Here is a 20,215-nt window from a genome sequence, read left to right as displayed (position 1 = left end):
ACTCGTTAAACTTAGGAAATGTGTCATTTGTCAAAAATCCACATACATATTACCTACATTCAAGCAATGACGGCTGCCTTCACAAGGAAAACCACTGATTGATAGCATGAGCAACGATCTCCTTCGTCGTGTTATGATGGCAGTCATCTGCCTGATCCTCCCATTTTTGTCGGTTATAGCCAGAAGCAAGTGGTGATATGGCTATGAGAATGTGTTTCTGAAGACCCGTCTTCCTATAATATAGTTTTAATACATATAATACCACATACAGATTCAACATTCTTGCTTATAAGCAGAAAACATGAGTAGCATAATGTACAAAACAATCATATCTACAGCTGAAATACAGCTAAGGAAGATATGCATGAAACAAACGGAAATGTACATTGTCGTTGATTAAAATCTGTTGTCGCTGCAGGATAAACAAAGATACATATGCTCGAATGATTTCATTCACTCTAGTAATATTATCATTAAAATGATACTCCAGCTGTCACTGAATTATCCCCAAATGAGAGAAATCATCGACAATACATCCCAACATATTGCAGTATCGATGTGTTCTATTTCCAAAAGACTATTGTAATATCCTGAACAACGACAGATCACAATCGATTCTAACTGCAACGGCCAATCTAGATATTGATTCTTGAAGTTTGGCGACTGGGCTAAAAGGACGAAGTGACATTTTGCAAAAGACGGAGAACTAGTACTGTATCTCTGTTTCAAGGTGACAAATATGTTTTCCAATCCCATTTACAAAATGAAAAAAATTGTCTGTCACAAAAATTGTTGCAAGGTGTTTTTCTTAAAGATATATCCAGGCTTACAGTTATTTTTTTTTTTTCAAATATCTGGTTTTGCAGCTGTACCTGACAAAATATCTAATCTCCAGACAAAATTCCAGTCCCCCCGAGAATATCAAATGATCGGACCCAAAGCATGATATGATTCGTGTTTAAATCTAAATATGATTAGGATCTAAACGTGTAAACTTTTGACAGAATTACGACATCAACATCTATATACTAAAAACAAAATTCCCAACATGATTGTATCGAGCTCTAAATGCGTTCAAAATACGGGACAAGAGCATATTTAGTTTTGTGCTTACAATAAACATCTTCTTATTCAAAAGAAAGTACGACGTTTGTTTTTTATGTTATTGAAGATTGAAAGAATTGTTCAGGTTTGAAGTTTGCAAAGAGCAGCGCTAGACCTACTCATTGCCTCATAAATTATGACACCGGGCACAGGCTTGCCTGTAGCAACAGTATCACTAAAAGACATCCAGTATAGTCCTCAGCTTTTTGCCCTGTGTTCACCTAATGTAGAAACAACACTCATGTCCATAAGTTTCTTTACATCAATCAATATTTTCTATTAACCCCATTGAAACCATATATATTTTGTAACAAATGTCACAATAACCAATGATACAATCTGCCGACCAAACCGTTATCCTTTGTCCATTTATATAGCTAGGAGAGTAACTGGAGACCATGGAAGTGACAGAGGCCTCGAAATCAGATGGACAAGCTCTTTTGAGAAAAGAGGGCGCGATGGGGAGTATTTAGAAGATTGTTATCTCCTTGATGATCATGTCCAACTTTACTGCATGGTCATGTTTGTCGTTGATATCCCAATTTTTCCAATCGAGGTATGTACAGAACTGAACAGGTGAGTCAGATGAGCTTACACTCTCATGGGCACCTCAGAAACTCTGCAGTTATTTTACAAGGTTAAAGGGTAATAAAAACAGCAATAAAAATTAACGCATTAATCATAGTTAATCGCAGAGCATATGCACATAGTCCCCAGTTAATTCGAAATTTAACTGCAAACCACGATATGCTTCGCAAGGGCGTGGTGATTACATACGAATAACCTGAGATTTTTGCCTATAAACAGCGGCTTTCTGGCACAACACATCACCACCAATGCTCCTGCATATCATTGACCACGTGGGAATCCCGGATTAGTGTATGCAGACACCGATGTAGGTCATGGAAGGCCACTTGGTGGATCTGGTGGTCCGACACGGTGACTTGGTTCATAGCATGTTATCGTACCCCGACAGCGGGTATCGCTGCTCATGTCAACCATTTGATTATTTAAAGGTCAAAGTCAACTGACATATTGTTGGGTGCGGCGTTTAATAACAAACAGAACCTTGTATGTTAGTTTACAAAAAGTCACTACGCCAGAAAGGAGATACGCAACCATTTACCAACAAAGAGATGCAATTATTATTCTGATTTTGACGATTATTCTTTCATTAGCTTTTAAGGAATGATATATAACGTGATATTCATGGTAAACGATTCTTTTTGTTCCTTTCCAAGCAAAGAAGAAAGGATAAGGGGAAACTCTCATAGGGTTAATCTACAGTAGCGCAAAATTAGTTATCTTCTTGATGTCCCCGCTGTTAGGATCTTTGGTAAGTCAAATATGTCTGACAGTTTAGTAATTGTCTGGTTTGATTACCTTTTCTTACTCGACTTGTGCCTCTCCAAAAGTTTCGTATTTGCAGCTAACATTCACCTGTGGGCAAATAAAGCGTTTCATTAATATTCTCGTGATACTACATGCATAACATTCTCCAGAGTATGAAAGTTTTATGTTTGTCTGTTCTCAAGCATCTGATAGGAATGATAAAATGGTAATACATGAGATGAAGGGCTCTCTGCAAGTGTAATTCAATTCGTTCATGTACCACTTTGGTTATCTGCTAGCAGAAGTTGTATATCAATCTAATAGTGAATGGTATCCTGCCAAGTAAGGTGTTTGCGTTAAATGCAAAAACAGGAGAAGTATCGTCATATGTAATGCCATCATAAATGTCCAAGATACTGTGTACACACAAGCTTTATGAAACTTTATCTACTTTCCACCGAGTGACCTTGACCTTCAGTCTCATCCAGTTGCATGCGAGAACATTAATTCTTGCAAACTGTAGTTGTGTTGCATGAAAAAAGTATCCATACCATACAAAAAATACTTCATCCAGGAAACTTTGTGAATGAGTAACCCTCAAAGCGACCTTGATATTTGACACACTTTCGACACGTGAATGACTTCATCTTTACTGAATGTAAACACCCTTGATTTCCACGAATAACTCTGACATTTCGTGAAATCTGAATGTCCTTCCTGATGTCTCGTTTCAAGATGTGATTTTGTAGGAAAATATGAGTAATGTTGTGATCAATCAGATCCATCTTATTCATACGACCACTGGATTCAACGAGATATTTTGCGATGGTGTTAAAGGAAAAGGAAAAGGAAAATGTTATTGTCATTGAAAAGTTTGTGTGAGTTGACATTACACGTCTGTCTTAGCTCCATAGCAGCATTTGATAAATAAAAGAAGGTTAAATCATGGAGGATACATTTGCGGAGGGTCGTTAACTAATTGCCATACCACAGGAAACGACCAGTAGACGCGAGCGCGGGGTTGTGTATAAGATGACCATTGCATAAGTGAAGTGAAGTGAAGTGAAGTGAAATTGGGTTTAACGTCGCGTCCAAGATTATTGCACTTATATAGCGAAGTGCATGTACGTGTGTGTGTGTGGCTGCTTGTACAAGTCCGATTTGTACTAGTACCGATGCCGATTTATAGTGCGAACTCACTGAATACCATGCAGCAGTTTAACATGAATACCCCACTCAGACACAGTATACCGACTCCGAGCCGACCAGTCCTTGTTTTAGCCCCTAAATGCCGATCGCCAGACAGGGTAACAACAAGTACCATCTTTTAACGTCTTTTGGTATGACGCGGCTTGGGATCGAACCCAGGACCTTCCGGATCCGCTCTCTGGGCGGACGCTTTACCACTAGACCACGGACCACCATTATCAATGAAACAGATTGCTCTCTGACTCTCAAAATAACCGCCCTCTCAAAAAATGCATTTTTTGTTCTGTAAATTTTCACTGTTGAAGATGATAGACGCTGAAATTCTGCATGCGCATTATTATTGAACGATGACATCATGCTGTGTAGCTACTTCATGGTACATTGTGATTTTATAGATTGTATACATTTAACAAAATTGTAGTGACATCGTCTTTTGCTGGTTACCAGGTCATGTAGGCATACAGGTAACTCAAAAGCCGATACTGCAGCTGAAGCAGCTCTTCACAAACCGTTATCTCCACTGCTGATCCCGTACAGTGATTTCAAACCGGCCATTAAGAGTTATACTCGGGATCTCACGCAAAGGAGGTGGGACATCCAGGTGGGACATCAAGGTAGGAAGCAATACATTTTTAAGCAATTGCTTGACTGTGTGGACTTTGTATACGCAAGGGATTCACATCATCAAAGCGTAAATCTGAAAGATCTCTTTTTCGTGTCAGCGGGCATCTCATTATCAGCGATTTGAAAGAAATTGGTCTGTATAATAAAATTTAAATATGTATGTAGATAATTAAATGTTTGTTTTTTAAATTCGGTGTGATGCTATTATCAACTGACATTATTAAAGGCTCTGTCCAGGAGGTTAAAGTAGCGTAAAATTATTGTCCCCCTGTGTGGCACGTAATCCTATCATGTTCTATGTACCTATTATCAACCAGTGTTTTTAGGCCAACTCAATGCTGAGTATTTTTTAAAATTGGCTAGTATTACGAACAACCACCAGTGCCTAAAGTGATGACGAAAATTCTCCAGGGATATCATGCAGGAAACAGGGGCATTGTAAGTCCCCATGATCCCCAGCGAGGTGGCCTAGCTTTGGCTACTGGTGGCCTATAGCCCGTGTTTTCAAACTGTATACATGATATTGATATGCTCAAATATGCTTCATAAATTGTTTTTTAATATAACTTTGCATAAATAACATATTAATTTGGTCTCGTCGCTATATGGCTGAAATAATGCCGATGCGACATTAAATTTTATCGACTCACTCACTCCAAGACGACTAGACAGTTCGTGCTCCAGCATAGTGTCTCGCTGAAAGGGAGCTTCCCATGTACCGTGAGGAAAATTGGTAAGCGATGTTACAGTCGAACTGCGTGAAACGTTTTATCAGGATGTGGTTTCCGGTAACTTAAGTTCCTCCTACATCAGTCAATGTAAATATAAATTCATAATAACCAAGGCCAAGAGGCACACAAACAATGGTCGGTTAAGGTTATCTTATGTGCAAAGTTCCAACATAGAAAATGAAGGGATTTTTTTATGAATGAGGAAAGGGGTGCGAAACAATCCTTTCCTCATTCATAAATATTCCGACAATATCATGAACATGTGTTTCTGAATACCTATCAAATAGTGATGACACCAGGTGCTCGCGAAAAGTTGAGCGTAGCATGCCTCACTGGTGGGACCCGTCACAAACACTTGCAAATGGCATAGGCGGACAGAGTCTTGACATGTTTTTCAATTTAGGTTCCTCAATTAAAATTGTTTTTGCATTATCTCATTCCTTCAGACACTACACATGAATAAACTATCGGATGTCATTTGTAGTTACAAAGAAACACATAATGAACTTTTCAGTTTGTTTTGATATTAAATATACTTTGATATACAATCGATATGTTTACAATGTTAAGTCATGTGGTGGAAGTTCTTTGAAGTATTAACACATTACAAAATATAATTAATACCCTTTTACTATTGAATTGTAAATCATAAATGTATTACAGTAGATTAATAAAAACTATTTGATTTTGTAATTTCTGATATGAAGTTAATTATAATTACTGTGACAAATATTAGGAAAACAGGATAAGTAAAAGTTGTTTTAGACAACTTATTAGATGTTAATTATACTTTCCAAAAAGAGTTGGGTTTTTTTGTCATTTAACGCCGCACTGAGCAATAATCCAGCTACATGACGACGGTCTGGAATACTCAAGTCTGGACCAAACAGTCCAGTGACTGATATCATGAGCATCGATCTACGCAGTTGGGATACGATGACATGCATGACCGCCATGGAGGTGGCTCAATCACGATTTGGGGTGTCATCAATAGCACTGGAAAAAACAGTCTCCATAATTCAACTCTTTATGACTTAATGTCAACTAATATTCCCCAATGGGCGAGCAAAGATTCATGTACCATGTTTACCCAATCAAATATAAAAGCACTGAGCTTTTGAATACTAGAAGTAGTGATGCATGTTTTTGAGAAGAGGACTACATATATGTACATATATTGTGCAACGTGCCAAATTATATCTTCTCTCGGTGTATCTCGGGATCTGATGCATTCAGGTCTTGGTACACTTGTATGTCTGTCCACATACGACTTTTAAAGTAGTTTCCTTCCTTTCTGCTTCTAGCACCCAACGTGGTCCTCTGTTTGGAGGTTTGCTCACCGAACATTTCGGCTGTGCCTAGATGATGGTAGCGGGAGGTAGACGATACCTGATGACTCCCTACCACAACATTGGCACTATCAGACACAGAGACAGATACGATTATTCCCTCTGCAGAACACGTTTTCTGATTGAACAAACTTTTGGTATTTTAAAGAGACGCTTGCCTTGTCTATCTTTGGGACTGAGAACCAATCCAACCAGAGCATGTAAATATGTTGCTTCCTGTGCAATTTTATATATATCTTTACAAGGGTAGGATGTGGATACAAATTTTGCAAGCAAAGATAACTTTCGATCTGTAAATTTGCAGTAACTCTGTGTTTTGCTCACGAGTTGAGGATGCTATAAATCTCTTCCTTTAGCGTGATCTTCCGCTGTCCGGTCCGCTGACATCCGTCCAGTTTTCCAAACAGAATGCCCTCCCTTTTTGAAACCTCCTCCACCAAAAGCACCTCTTCTTCCTTTATGTACTGATGTCTTTCTGAACTTCAAGACTTTGGCCATGTCTCCGCCTGGCCTTCCCTTCATCGTTACCTGCTTTGCTGTCAGGATGATCGGAGCAACGGGAGTATCTTCATTTTTATCTTCATCCTTCCTGACAGCAAGCCAAAACTATCCAGATAACATAGGGTCGATATTTGTAAGACTTCGTAAATAGTATCAGAGACAAATCTTTTGATTTACTGTGAAACTGTTGATATGGTGAATATGTACGACAAGTGTAGTATTACATATGCTTTATCATTACCTCTGAAGTAAAATACGTGCATACATTTCGTATATTTGCAGGGTTAGCGCATATCACTTCTCTGTCATGCTTGGCATTCGATTGGCTGATTGTGGACCGTGACCTTCATAGGACCGCTTTCCTTACAGTCATTTCAGCATATTTCGATCTGCGTTTTTCACGTTGGAAATGAAAACTGAAACGAGTATAGTCCCTTCGGTATCTTGTTACGGGCCGACCATTTAAAAGTATAAATTGTCCCAGAAAATATATTCATGAAGAAATAATTATGCTTCAAATTGTTGGAAAAATATACAGTTTTGCAGCTGTAGATGAACATATGCCGCGTATCTGATCTAATACCAATTCCCAGTCCTCAATTTTTCACATTTTCAACAAACTCTCTCGGTAACCTCTAGATAAAGTTGAGTTCAGTATCAATATTTCAATGAACCAGGCCATCAACGACTTCCGTTGTGGTTATGTCCAGGAACGTTTTAGCTTTGACCTACAACTATAATTAGACTTTAAAGACAGAAACAAATATTTCACTTGGGGCATAAAAGTAATTTGATATTGGTATTTGTGTATTTGTACAACTACCTCTGTTTCAGGGTACTTTGGAGACGGCGGTTGGCTTGGGCTTTATAGCAGGGCCTGCGATAGGCGGTGGATTGTATCAGGTAATAAATAATCTAATGAAGTACATGTCAAAAGTTCATTTTCGATCAAAGACTATCTCATAGTAAAGCTTTTTCAGGCATTAAAGTACTCTACGGGTACTTGATAATATTATCAGATGACAAGTTAGAATTTAGCCAGTTTAACTAGAATATTAGGTCAGTTATCTGTCAAAAGATCCAACATCCGCTACAAGCATCATCAGTAATCTACAGCGATTTCCATTTTCACAAACTTGTTTTAGTCGATTTATCCGCGTTTGAGAGGCTGTAACTGCATATCCTTGACGAAGTGAAACGAATAATATCTCAATTTACCATACGATGGGTGGGGTTCTCGGTACGATAAAGCCAACGGATAAAAACGGTATCATTTTGGGGTCATATACGGATAAATACGCAAATATGAAAGGTCAGGTAGGTACTACTTTCAGTGTTTACAAACAAACATAGCGTCGCCCTTGTCTATCGGCGATCGACTCAGAATTAACCATCGTGAATCTGTAGAAACTATAAGGATAATTATTATCATATATTTTGTATCAAATGTTTATCAAACTTTAGTCACAAATACTAAAATTCAGTTTCAAACTGTGTTGTAACTGATGCATTTTAGATGCCTTGGAAACAGATTAGCGAGGTAAATTGCGTGTAGACCTCTGCGGTTTTCCTCTAACCTAAAACAGTTGCATTTAGCCGAAATATGTCTGAACTGATACCTTTTTCATTTTGTCGCCGTGTGTAAATCTGACACTGCACTTTGTAACGTTATGACAAGACATAAATTAAACACACGTGGCGTCTCATGGACTAGGCTTAGAGTAGCTTCCCTTTTATAAAGGGCAGTTGCTGTAGATGGTTTGCCACGAAAGTAGAAAAGGTATGTGCAGGCAATTGTTATTTTGCCCATATGAAGTTATGCTTCTGTCCAAGAAACAGTTTTTAGTTGGAACTATATTGACGGTTGTCACTGCCCGACTGACAGATCACTGATCTTCTTACGTATTATATTTTAACGCACACATTTCAGCGAAAGTTGCAATGTTTAGTTAAAAAATTTAAAAAATTGTGAGAGATGGGAACATGCTTTTCGACAACTGAAGAATATGTTATATGAAAAAGAGGTTATCACGCTTGTGTGTTTTGGGATGGTCAATATCCAGTATCAGGTCTGATTTAATATAATAATAATGTCCTGGTCTGGAATAAACAGTATGTATTCCTCATACAGGATATTTGCTATCATCGCTAGCGTCATAACCTAATCTCTATATATTTTTTCTATTACCGATGTTTAAATGTATACAAAACTGAAATTAAACATGATATTTATGATGTTATAATTATAATGTTCAACATCTGGTATCATTACTTTTCTTAATAGTGATTCATAAACGTGCGTATTATGGAAATGGATTTTGTCGCTTTTATTCAGTTAGGAGGATTCAGTCTTCCTTTCTGGGTTCTTGGGGGCTGCACATTTGCCTGCGGTGTAGTATCGTGGATTCTGCTGCCATCAATACACTGTAAGTACATATGTGTTGAAATGTATTTGTTTTTTGCATCATGATGACACATCGTTATGCTCACATAGGTTGGTCTCATAGTTTGTTTCTGTTGTTTAACGCCGTTCTCAGCAGTATCTCCGGAAGCCTGTAAACAACTGAGTACAGCCAAGACAAGCCAGTGGCTGATAACATGAGCAACGATCCACGCTGTCGGGGTATGAAGACACGCATTCAACTAAGCCACAAAATCCATATTAGCAAACTCTTAAACTACCATACATTTATATTGCTCGGATTTGTTTTAACCCGGCATCCTCACGGTGTGGTTGAATATTTAAGTACCAGTGATCTTGATCACGATAACGATTTGAAGGTTGACATTGATTTTATTCAGCAACATCTTTCGCTGAGGTAGATTAAGCAAATGAGAATGTGCAAGGGTTTAAAGACCAGGTGACAGAACTGTGGATCAAGATTTCTGATAGGCCACTGTTGAACCTTTTTATAAACTGTAGGTCCAAACACTACGTACAAGATTAGAATTTCCAAGGGTTGTAAGGCAGGCCAGTCGCACCTGTGTAATCTTTTATAACTTAGATGTGTCAGTATTTAAAAGATGTACTGAAATGGTATAAGGTATAAGACCATTCTTTATGACCAATGCACATTACAATTATCATGGGATAAAACATATGAAAGTATGAAATGAAATAGTGGAACGTCTATAGACGTACGCATGTGTCGGACATGACTTTGCGCCTGTCATGTATTGAACTCACTGGACAGTGATGTGTAATTACGTTCTTTGCGTGAATGCTTGAATTCCATTGTCACGATAAGGTGACAATTGTGCATGTAATTTATTTCTACTGAACATTTGGTCTTCCAGGTAATTATGCAAGTTAATCTTCTGTATATTTTAGATGGGCAGGAATGCAGTGACTCTGAAAGGCCATCTGGTTGTACCATCTTTAGAAGTCCATGGGTCTTGTTTGGAAGCTTTGTCACCATATGTGTTTATACTGCGGCCTTAATTTGGATACCTGTGCTATCGCTGCACTTAAAGGGTGTATTTTGCTTCATAAAACGGTTCACTTATAAAGATTTAAAGAATGTACTCAAGTGACAGTCCCCAGACATAGACATCCTCCAGTATAGTATGAAAACCACATGAAACATCTCTGACACAATACATAGCCACCTATCCAGTAATGTTTACAGTCAACATGGGCACCACTCCAGGAAGTTATGAATTTGTGGTTAGCGGTGATATCCTAATTGTCACGCAAAGGTTACCCCAGAAATCTGTACTAACAGAACTAAATTGTGAAATCAGTAAATGACCGCACAAGATCATTGAACATAATTTACAAACTATATTGAAACACAGTTTTACGTTCACAATTACACATGGTAAAAAAGGAGTCAAACACGTACTGGCATCAATAAGTAACAGGTCCTATAACTTGTCGCGAACGTCCAGAATGATTCGCTGTCGATTGTCGTAAAAGGCCTCGAATCAACTTAGTGTCGTTGTTATGTCCAACTGTAAATACTATAACTGTCTTCTAGAAAGTGCGACATCACGAAACTTCTCGAAAGATCAAGACTGTCATATTACAGTTTATGCGAATGGAAAACTGTCGTACCACTAACATCTGACCAGGACAGTACACGACATTACACTAACTCTTTAATCTTTGCGATTCTGAGAGACTACAATCACTACAAATACACATACAACAATCTCTTCTTCCATATAAAATCTGTCACTTCACAAGCACACATTCTAATTGCTGACAAATACACTTCTTCCCCACAGTATATAGTCACATTGACACCACTCCATATGGTATAAAGCCGGCATTGACACATCTCGAGTACATTGTATTTTGTTTTTGTTTGTTGTTCAACGCCGCACTCGTCAATATTCCAGCTATATGACGGCGGTCGAGTACATTGTAAAAGGAATCAGCAAATGTGAAACCTTATTTCACACGGTGGAAACGTATATGATTATCTTGTTTTGATAACAGTGCTAGGAACATATATTACTGTACATACCCTTGATGTTCGAAGTGATACTTACTTTATGAGGCATGTAAACATTTGAAATTTACAAATTGGTAAATATTTCCCATCCCAAGGAAATGCTCATATTTCAAACCCTCGTCAATATGGAAAATATTTAAACATTCTAAACCCAAGGATAATAGATAGAAATACATTTGAAATACGCTAGAGAATTCAGAATGTGTAGCAGTGTGGAACTGCAGCAGCATGACGCGTTGTTAAACAAGAACCGTGGTTGCCAGTCAGCGATGTAAGCTGAACTGTCATTGGTTTAAGCATTGGCTTCCCGCTCGCGGCAACCATGATTTTGCTTCTTGTATTTTTTGTTGAATCTGTTTCGGATAAACAAGACTGCATTGACTGCATTGGGATAAACATATGTATGTCTGCCTGATATACCTCTCTCAAACAAAACTCCCAGTCCCTCATTTCCACCATGCCACACTCAATACAATCATTATTTTATTATGTCATATTTCTGTTACAGTTTGATCTAAGCCAGGTTGTAATCGGCCTAATGTACACAATCCCTCCAGGGATGTACGCAATCACAACGCCCCTGTGGGGGCATCTTATTGACTGGAAGGTATGTTAAATCACAATATATAGTGAGTCGGCTTTTCATCCATTTTATGGGATGCTTGTGAATGGAAAGCCCCAAAAGACGCAGATCGTTTATAACTTTGGAGAAACCTACGAGCACGGTTTTCTTACTATAGTTAAGAATAGTATGTACCCGTATCACCTACGTTTTGTACCAGATTTTTCAAACTGAATGGTATTTTACACCTTGAGACCAATGGCGTACAACATACGTCTGATCGATCAATTTCGCACGGCCAAGTGAGAGGCCCAGTAGTTTTATAAATGGAGACGCTTCTAGGGTGTCGCTGCTTCACTTTAAACACTGTTTGTTCGTTTTTTGTGTGACGCCGCACTCAGCACTATTCCAGCTATATGACGGCGTGTAAAAAAAACCAGTCTGGACCGGACAATCCATTGATTAAACAATGATTGTTATTTTAAGAAAGCGACAAAACCCTTCCCATATTCACAAGAAATCTCTGCACAAAGCAGAGTCGACTGTACGATTTCGACTATATCAAGAGCATGTGTTTATGATTCACTATCACCCGTCACTAACACATGCAAGTCAAATGTTCACCTGAAAAAAACACAGACACATATAGTACGAGTCAAAATAGGGAACTGCATCAGACATCATTTTTGTCACTGATGCGTCAAATATCGGAATGTCCGGTGGTATCACAACTATTTGATGGTGATTCATAGTTGGAATGGTGGTTTCGACTTTTAGCAGAGATTTCGTATGAATATGGAAATTTATTTATTTATTTATTTATTTATTTATTTATTTATTTATTTATTTATTTATTTATTTATTTATTTATTTATTTATTTATTTATTTATTTATTTATTTATTTATTTATTTATTTATTTATTTATTTATTTATTTATTTATTTATTTACAATTCAACAGTGAAACCTCCAAGCAGGTCTTATAATTGAAATGTAACACCTCTCAGCAGGTCTCACTTGATAGTAGTACCTCTCACATGAGAGTGAGTGAGCGAGTATGATTTTATGTCGCTCTTAGCAATATTCCAGCAATATCACGGAAGGGGACGCCAGAAACATGCGTGACGAGCGAACGCCTAAAACACTAGGCTACCCAAACGCCCCCCTCTCACGTGATAGATAGCAAGATACATGCAATACTATCAGCAAATGTTGCAATAGATTTATAATGGAACCTACACTTCTTCACACAGGCTGGCAGTCGTCACAAACAACACGCATTCTGACCACAACAGAACCGTCCACAATAGAACATCATGGTCATCACTAAGACATATCTTGAGTATGTAATCTAAAATACTTATTTATTGCTCTGAATAGCTAAATAGGACACATATCTTAGTTGTTCCAGAGTGCTGGTTTTCTTTGATAGGCCTGGAATACGAACAGTCAGAAATGGGCACGTATTGATCTCGGCACTTTAATACGTCAGCAAATGCTTCATTTTACGTAGGAATCTATAATCGTAATAAAAGTTACTGACGTGCAGCATTTGAAGTGACATACCAATGCCCACGAAGCATTTACTTTTTGTTGCATTTAAGGCCCACATATTGTTACAGCAGTTGTAAATATATTTGTATAGAGGACACTAGGCGTTCTCTCTTGTTTTATTCAGGCATATGTGTTATGGTATAGTTTAAAATTCAGTCTTACCTCCAATGGGAAAACGGTGGTAAGAGGGACAGGCAACACAAGGCAAATTAGTTTGATACTGCAATCACTCCGAAAATTAACATCAGCTTCCACCGACCTGACTTAAAGCATATACGTGAAGTCTTTTGCTTCACGGATACACATTGTGCCATTTTTAAGACCACACGCGAAATATGACCATTAATGCAAGTATATGTCGATATAATTGTAGAATTCACCACTGCATCAATTTATCTAAGTGCCAAAGTAATCAGAGCATCTATGCAATGCACACTCTCATAACCACACACAATAGCCCAACGGTAGCCATATGAACGTTTGAAGCGTTACCAAGAGGACGTTTCAATGAGTGAGTGAGTGAGTTTGGTTTAACGCCGCTTTTAACAGTATTCCAGTTATATCACGGCGTGTCAGCTTAATGTGGGAGGAAAGCCCGAAGTGATGAAGGTCACAGACGTTTACCACTTCGGTGAAACCCACGAGCACGGACGTTTCAATGAATGACATAAACAAAACGCTTTTTAATAACAGAAAGAAATCATTGGATGGGAATGAAAAAACAAAACAATTGATACGACATATTTTAGAATTCATTATAACTGTGCAATTTCGGGCACCTAAACGCGCGGTTGATTATTATTATTGATTGATATGATCATGTTACATAACGGTATTGTGATGTAGATTAATTTGTTTTCAAACTTTTATTACCAAATATCATTGGTATTGCATGTTTGTTTGCAAGAAATATCCAATACCTGCTTGTATAGTCCGGCGACGTCTAAGCTTCAACAGCATCCGTGGAAGGCACCACTAGAAGTATCCACCACCAATACATGCAAAGACTCGTCACGTGCAACACATGGGAAAAATTCAAAATAAGTAATTATATCATAGTCATCAATCATGTTTCCGATTTGGAAATGCCCTCCATATGTCTCCTGTAACACTTTTTGAAGCTTCGCCACTGACTTGAATGATGTGACCCTCATTTAACATATTTCGAGCAAGATTTGTATGAAACTCTTTGAAATCCCCGTGATTGATTATACCTAAACAGTTGTGACACCAAATACTGTTGCTGCTGTAATAGTGCTCGACACAAAGAGGAAAGAAGTCCTCCCTCTAGTCATAGATACTTGTGGTTACTATTTGTCAGTTAGAATATTGTTATGCATAGGTCTATATATCCTGTTTGTTTCTCCGCTCTGTGCAGGCGGTGATGAGGAAACTGGTTCTAGTATAAGTGGGTAAATCTTTGAAAGGGAATTGCCTATATGGCCATTACTAAACCAAATCAGGTCATCAAAATGCCCGATTTTTATATTCCCGTGTTTTGATTTTTCCAACCCGACATCCCTTTGGTCAGATTCATATGCAAAACGAAACTGATCATCAAAGTGGGGAACAGAAATGTTACCCATGGGAATGTCTACAATTTTCACATTGATGTTATTATGGAGGACGTCCGGCGTTTCACATATTGAGTTTCCTCTCAGAATCTTATTCAGATTTGCTTTCAAATTGACCTGAACATTTGAAGACGGATACAAGTATATCTGCTGTTTTCACAACATGTCATGACAAATGCCCAATCGACCAAGGAATGAAGTCATAGTGCGATAGTGGTGTACAAAATTGAAAAACTAAATGTTTCGTCAGAATTGAACTGGATTCCTTTATTAGATTGCATAAATGCAAGCAAATCCTTGTTTGGGAATCCACCCTGTATTAATTCCACTTTGATTTGGTGGTACATTTGGTGGTAACAGCGTATGTATGTGTGTATACATTTTGTATGATTTCTCAACAATACATTTTCGATTATTTACAGACTACAGATATATAGTTGAAATATTGCTGAGAGCAGCCTTAAACAACAAAACAAACAAAACTGGGGCAACGTACAGACGAACGTTAGGTCAAAACCAACTGTATAATGCGTTCATAATGTCCATCAAAGTTACAGGCAGCCGTCATATACCAGTAGCTGGATTGTTGCTGATTGTGGCGTTAAACGATAAACAAACTGAGGAGAACTTGCAACAGAATTCGATTATGCGTAGGCCCTGGTGTGTGGCTTTACGCAACAAACTAACAGTCATAACTTTAGGAATCTTGGAAAAGGTCCTTGTTCTCTTGATTGTTGATTTATGCCTAAAATCAGCACAAACATTTCTGCTGCGAATAGTTATAATTAAGATGCAAAAAACATATCAGAAATTGATCCGTTAATGTACATATACAACTGGCAATAAGGCATATCCCCTGCACACAGAATGACAAGTTCATAGCGACTTTAAAGCTTATTCTCGCATTCCTTTCAGATTATCTGTTTTTGGAATATGTATGCTCAACACTATGTATGAAAAGTGTTAATTAAAGCTTAACAGGGTGTACAATCAGGTAAATGATGCATTCATTTCAATTAATAGGGTTGGTTTAACGCTGTATTAATGGTAGGAAAACTGTAACAGTCGCCCGAGGACGCGCGATTCTACCTACAATCTCCCAGGATTCATTAAAATACAGTTCTTGCAATGTAAGTTCCAGAATTTGAATTTAGGATAAAATGATAATGTAGAGTAATGCATCCATAATTAGCTCTGGTGAGCGTATGTTATCGCCTGCTTGTGATCCGAAAAGAACTAACTTCTCCTGAGAAAACGCAGGACCATTGAAACATGTACTTCACATGCTTGCTCCCTGCTGTTCAAAACGGCCGCCATTTTAAGTTCTCTTAAAATGCATCCCTTTGGTCTGTAAATTTTCCCCTTTGAAGATGATACACGAATGAAGCTGCAATTCTGCATGCGTGTTATAACTGAACGATGCCATGATGCAATGTAGCTTGTTCATCTGACATTGTGATTCTATTGACATTCAACAAAAAAACTCAACTTTCATTCATATTCCTCTTTTCCACAAAAGCATCTCACCTTAGTAAACAGGTTTGTTTGTTTGTTTGATGTCTAACGCCGCACTCAGCAATGTTCCAGTTATAGGACGGCGGTCTGTAAATAATCGAGTCTGGACCAGACACTCAAGTGATTGATACCATGCGCATCGATCCCGCAATTTGGATACGATGACAGAAACATTGTGCGTATGAATGACAATTAGGTGATTCAAGATGGTGCAGCAACAACCCATATGGATCCGATCTCTCCGTTACAGAGTCACTTGAATTAATATTTAAATTAAAACAATGAATTTGATTTTTTTAATGCATCATTCGTTTAAGACGAAAAAATAGAAACCAAGATGACTAGTTTCATGTGACTTCTTAACTTAGATTTATATGGTTCAATCTAATCAAAATAACATCCTTTGCTCCAATTCGATACATCTCTGTCAAAATCTAACACACTCTCCATGTGGACTGTGGTTTCTCACATATCACATTTCTAAATTATCTGTAGACCGTCCGAAGCATTCGGAGCAGCGTATCTGATTTCTGTGTCTCGAGAACAAATTACCCAACATGTCCTGATCCCCGTTCCACAAAGCGATCTTAGTGCTAAGTTGGTCGTAACTCCCATACTTTATCATAGGCTTACGATCAACGTAGCACTAAGATCGCTTTGTGGAACGGGGCCCTGAAGTTCACCAGAAAAAAATGAAGGTCTGCTGATCTTGTCACATCTTCCATTACCATTCAGCATTTGTTTTCTAGTTCTTCTACCTACATTTTCGAATCCAAGTTCAAAACTGGTAGGGGCGGTGGGGTAGCCTCGTAGTTTAATCGTTCGCTTTTCACGCCAAAGACCAAACAACAATCGTTTATTAACCAAATGTTGTGAGACAATAAATTCGTACAAAATATATTTGGTACAGGGTTGAATGGATAAAGGTCATCCCGCTAGGGATATCCACGAAATATTTTTAACATGTATATAAAACAACGAGAATTCATTTTGATTTTATAAACCAAACTAAATCCTCACATACGTAAAGAAAGGATGGATAATCATTTTACAATTACAAAAATGATTACAGAATCCTCCATTATAATTGGCCCTCAAGCGAGACCAAGCTTTATGTTCCTGGTCCAATCCTCCGTCTCACCGGGTGATATTTTCTCTGTAACCAAATTATTGACATCTCTGTTTTCATAACAGATATATATGCCTTGACGACATTCCCTTTTTGGAACATTCCACGATATATTAGAGGACGATCGAACTGTAGACAAACCTAACCCTCAAAACAAATAATGTTATGTTAAGCAAGGGTTGGTGGGGTAGCCTATTGCTTTAGCGTTCGTTAGTCATGCCGAAGACCCGGGTTCGATTCTCCACATGTGTACAATTCGTGAAGCCCATTTCTGGCGGCCCCTGCCGTAATATTGCTGGAATACTGCTAGAAGCGGCGGAAAACCATACAATTGTTCACCTGAAAAAAACACGGGTCTAAAAAGGAACTGCATCGGACATCATTTTTGTCAAATTTAGAAATGTCATCCACATGTCTTCCATTAAACGTTTTGAAAGCTTTACCGAGGCCTTGACTATTTTAACATTGATCAAACAACTTTTGAGCAAGAGTCGTGTGACGCCTTATGAACACAGGACATATACATGTAACTGAGGACTATGATTAATGTTCTATATTGAAATATGGTAGTCAGACGTACGGCCAATATCCTATTGTGCTTGATGACTCGAATAACTCATTGTATAGCATGTACTATAGGCACACAAATATTGGTGTGTTTGGTGGTAAAGAAAAACTATTATTGGGCGTTAAATAACACTGCTTCATAAAGTATTTAGTAATATAATACTGTATTTATCTGAACATGTGAGAGTCATATGTCATGGGGGTGAAATAATAAGTTTCACTCGAGTAAGAAAACAGTTTATCCTTACCAACTACCTTCCGTCTGAGTCAATGACGCTATAGTTTTGAGAGAAAGATCACAAATATCAGTAAGAAAATACATAGAGAATAGATCATTTGTCTTTTCCATTCAAATAACTTGTTTATCTTACCTCGTGATATGACAATGTTGTGGATTCACATTTGTTATGCAGTGCAACACAGCTACCCCGGAAAAGATAGAGAACAGTTCTTTCAGTGATATTAAAGTGGCCAGTGGTGATATTAAAGTGGAGCAGGGGAAAGCTTTAAAGACTGTGTTGTCATGTCATATAGGCAAACTCATTCTGCATATATGAGACTGGCATGATTAGATCGAGTAATAAACCAAAGAAGGAATTATGATAGTAAATGATAATATAATCAACTTGATTCAATTGTAAATATTTCGAAATCTTGTATTACACTTTGTTGTCTTCTGAGAGGAATTTGTTTTGACAGTAAACATTATATTTCGTGGATTAGCTTAACGGATACATAGCTTGAAATATTGAAATATATGTGATTATTTCAAAACAAAGGATTTGTCAGAATTTATGTTTGGTTTGTTACTGTCGAGTTTTATTAAAACAAAATCAATATATTGATGGTAATAAAATAGATTTTCAAATCGTCAAAATATACGCTTTGCATTATATTTTGTATCAGTTGTCTGTTTTCGCCACCAATGCAAGGCCTTCTTGGAACGTAAAACAATCATACACATATAGGGGTGCCGCAATCGGGGCGGGATTACAAAAATGGTACGTTATAAATATTATCATACTAGTTCCCTGTCCCGTAGGTAGAACCAACCAAAAATAATTTTTACTTGTAGGGATTTGCACTTCCTTACAGAGCAGACACATTTGACTTTGTTTTAATTTGGCTTCTGTTTGTTTCATCAATATGAACATCATCATTTAAAAAGATAATAAGACTATATGACAATAAAAGGAATCTTAATATTAAGCCAAAAGAATACAGGTGGAACAGACTTGCGGAACGATAATGGGGATGTTACGAGACAGCTAAATTTCATTGTATCGGATGAACAGACAAATGTTAGAAAATATTTATTGAAAATTTAGACATCTCTCTTACAATTAAATCACTGAACTTGAAGAGTATTCAGTGTGAGGAACTTACACGAACTCAATGACCCAAGCAACATTGTTAACTGGACAGACGTCACAGAGCATTGTCTCGCTGGTGTGTCTTACAGTCAGGACAACCAAAATTAAGTCAAAGTGCATTGCGAAGAGGGCTGTACGTGTAGCCCTTTGTTTAGTATCGCTGACATCCCCTGCAGTTTCGCAGTGGTTTATAGTACCACCATTGATCGATAAAAAATGCATCTCGGATTAAACTTTTAAGTTACTTTTGGAGGTTCATTCAAAATTCAATATCCGACAATTCCTAAAATATGTTTTAAATACATAAGGCTAAACATATTCAACATATTTATTTAAATAGAAAACGTGTAAGATAATGTATAAAGCAATCATTTCTATAAGCTGAAACACGAGTACAGCTAGGAAAGACCTGCATAGAACAAACGGAAATGTACATTGTCGTTGTTAATTATAAATTAATTTTGTTTCTCAGCAGAATGAACATAATTACGCTCTAATGATTCCATTAACTATATCCATTGTATCATTACTCATGCAATGATATTCCCGAACATTGCTTATTGTTTTATGCTCCGGCTGTCAGTGTATTATTCCCGTTTGAGGGACATCAAGAGCTTTACGTGACAACATG

The 20,215-nt window shown here is 37.6% G+C and overlaps 1 pseudogene; it reads left to right on the top strand.

The window, feature by feature from the left end:
- The first annotated feature begins 1,502 nt into the window (after positions 1–1,502).
- Positions 1,503–18,768, top strand: LOC139454683 (MFS-type transporter SLC18B1-like; annotated as a pseudogene).
- The last annotated feature ends 1,447 nt before the right edge of the window (positions 18,769–20,215 follow it).

The sequence above is a fragment of the Haliotis cracherodii genome, unplaced genomic scaffold (genome assembly GCF_022045235.1).
Source record: "Haliotis cracherodii isolate W230 unplaced genomic scaffold, xgHalCrac1.p SCAF_1, whole genome shotgun sequence".
NCBI classification, from domain to species: domain Eukaryota; kingdom Metazoa; phylum Mollusca; class Gastropoda; order Lepetellida; family Haliotidae; genus Haliotis; species Haliotis cracherodii.
This window is presented reverse-complemented; position numbering and strand designations above follow the sequence as displayed.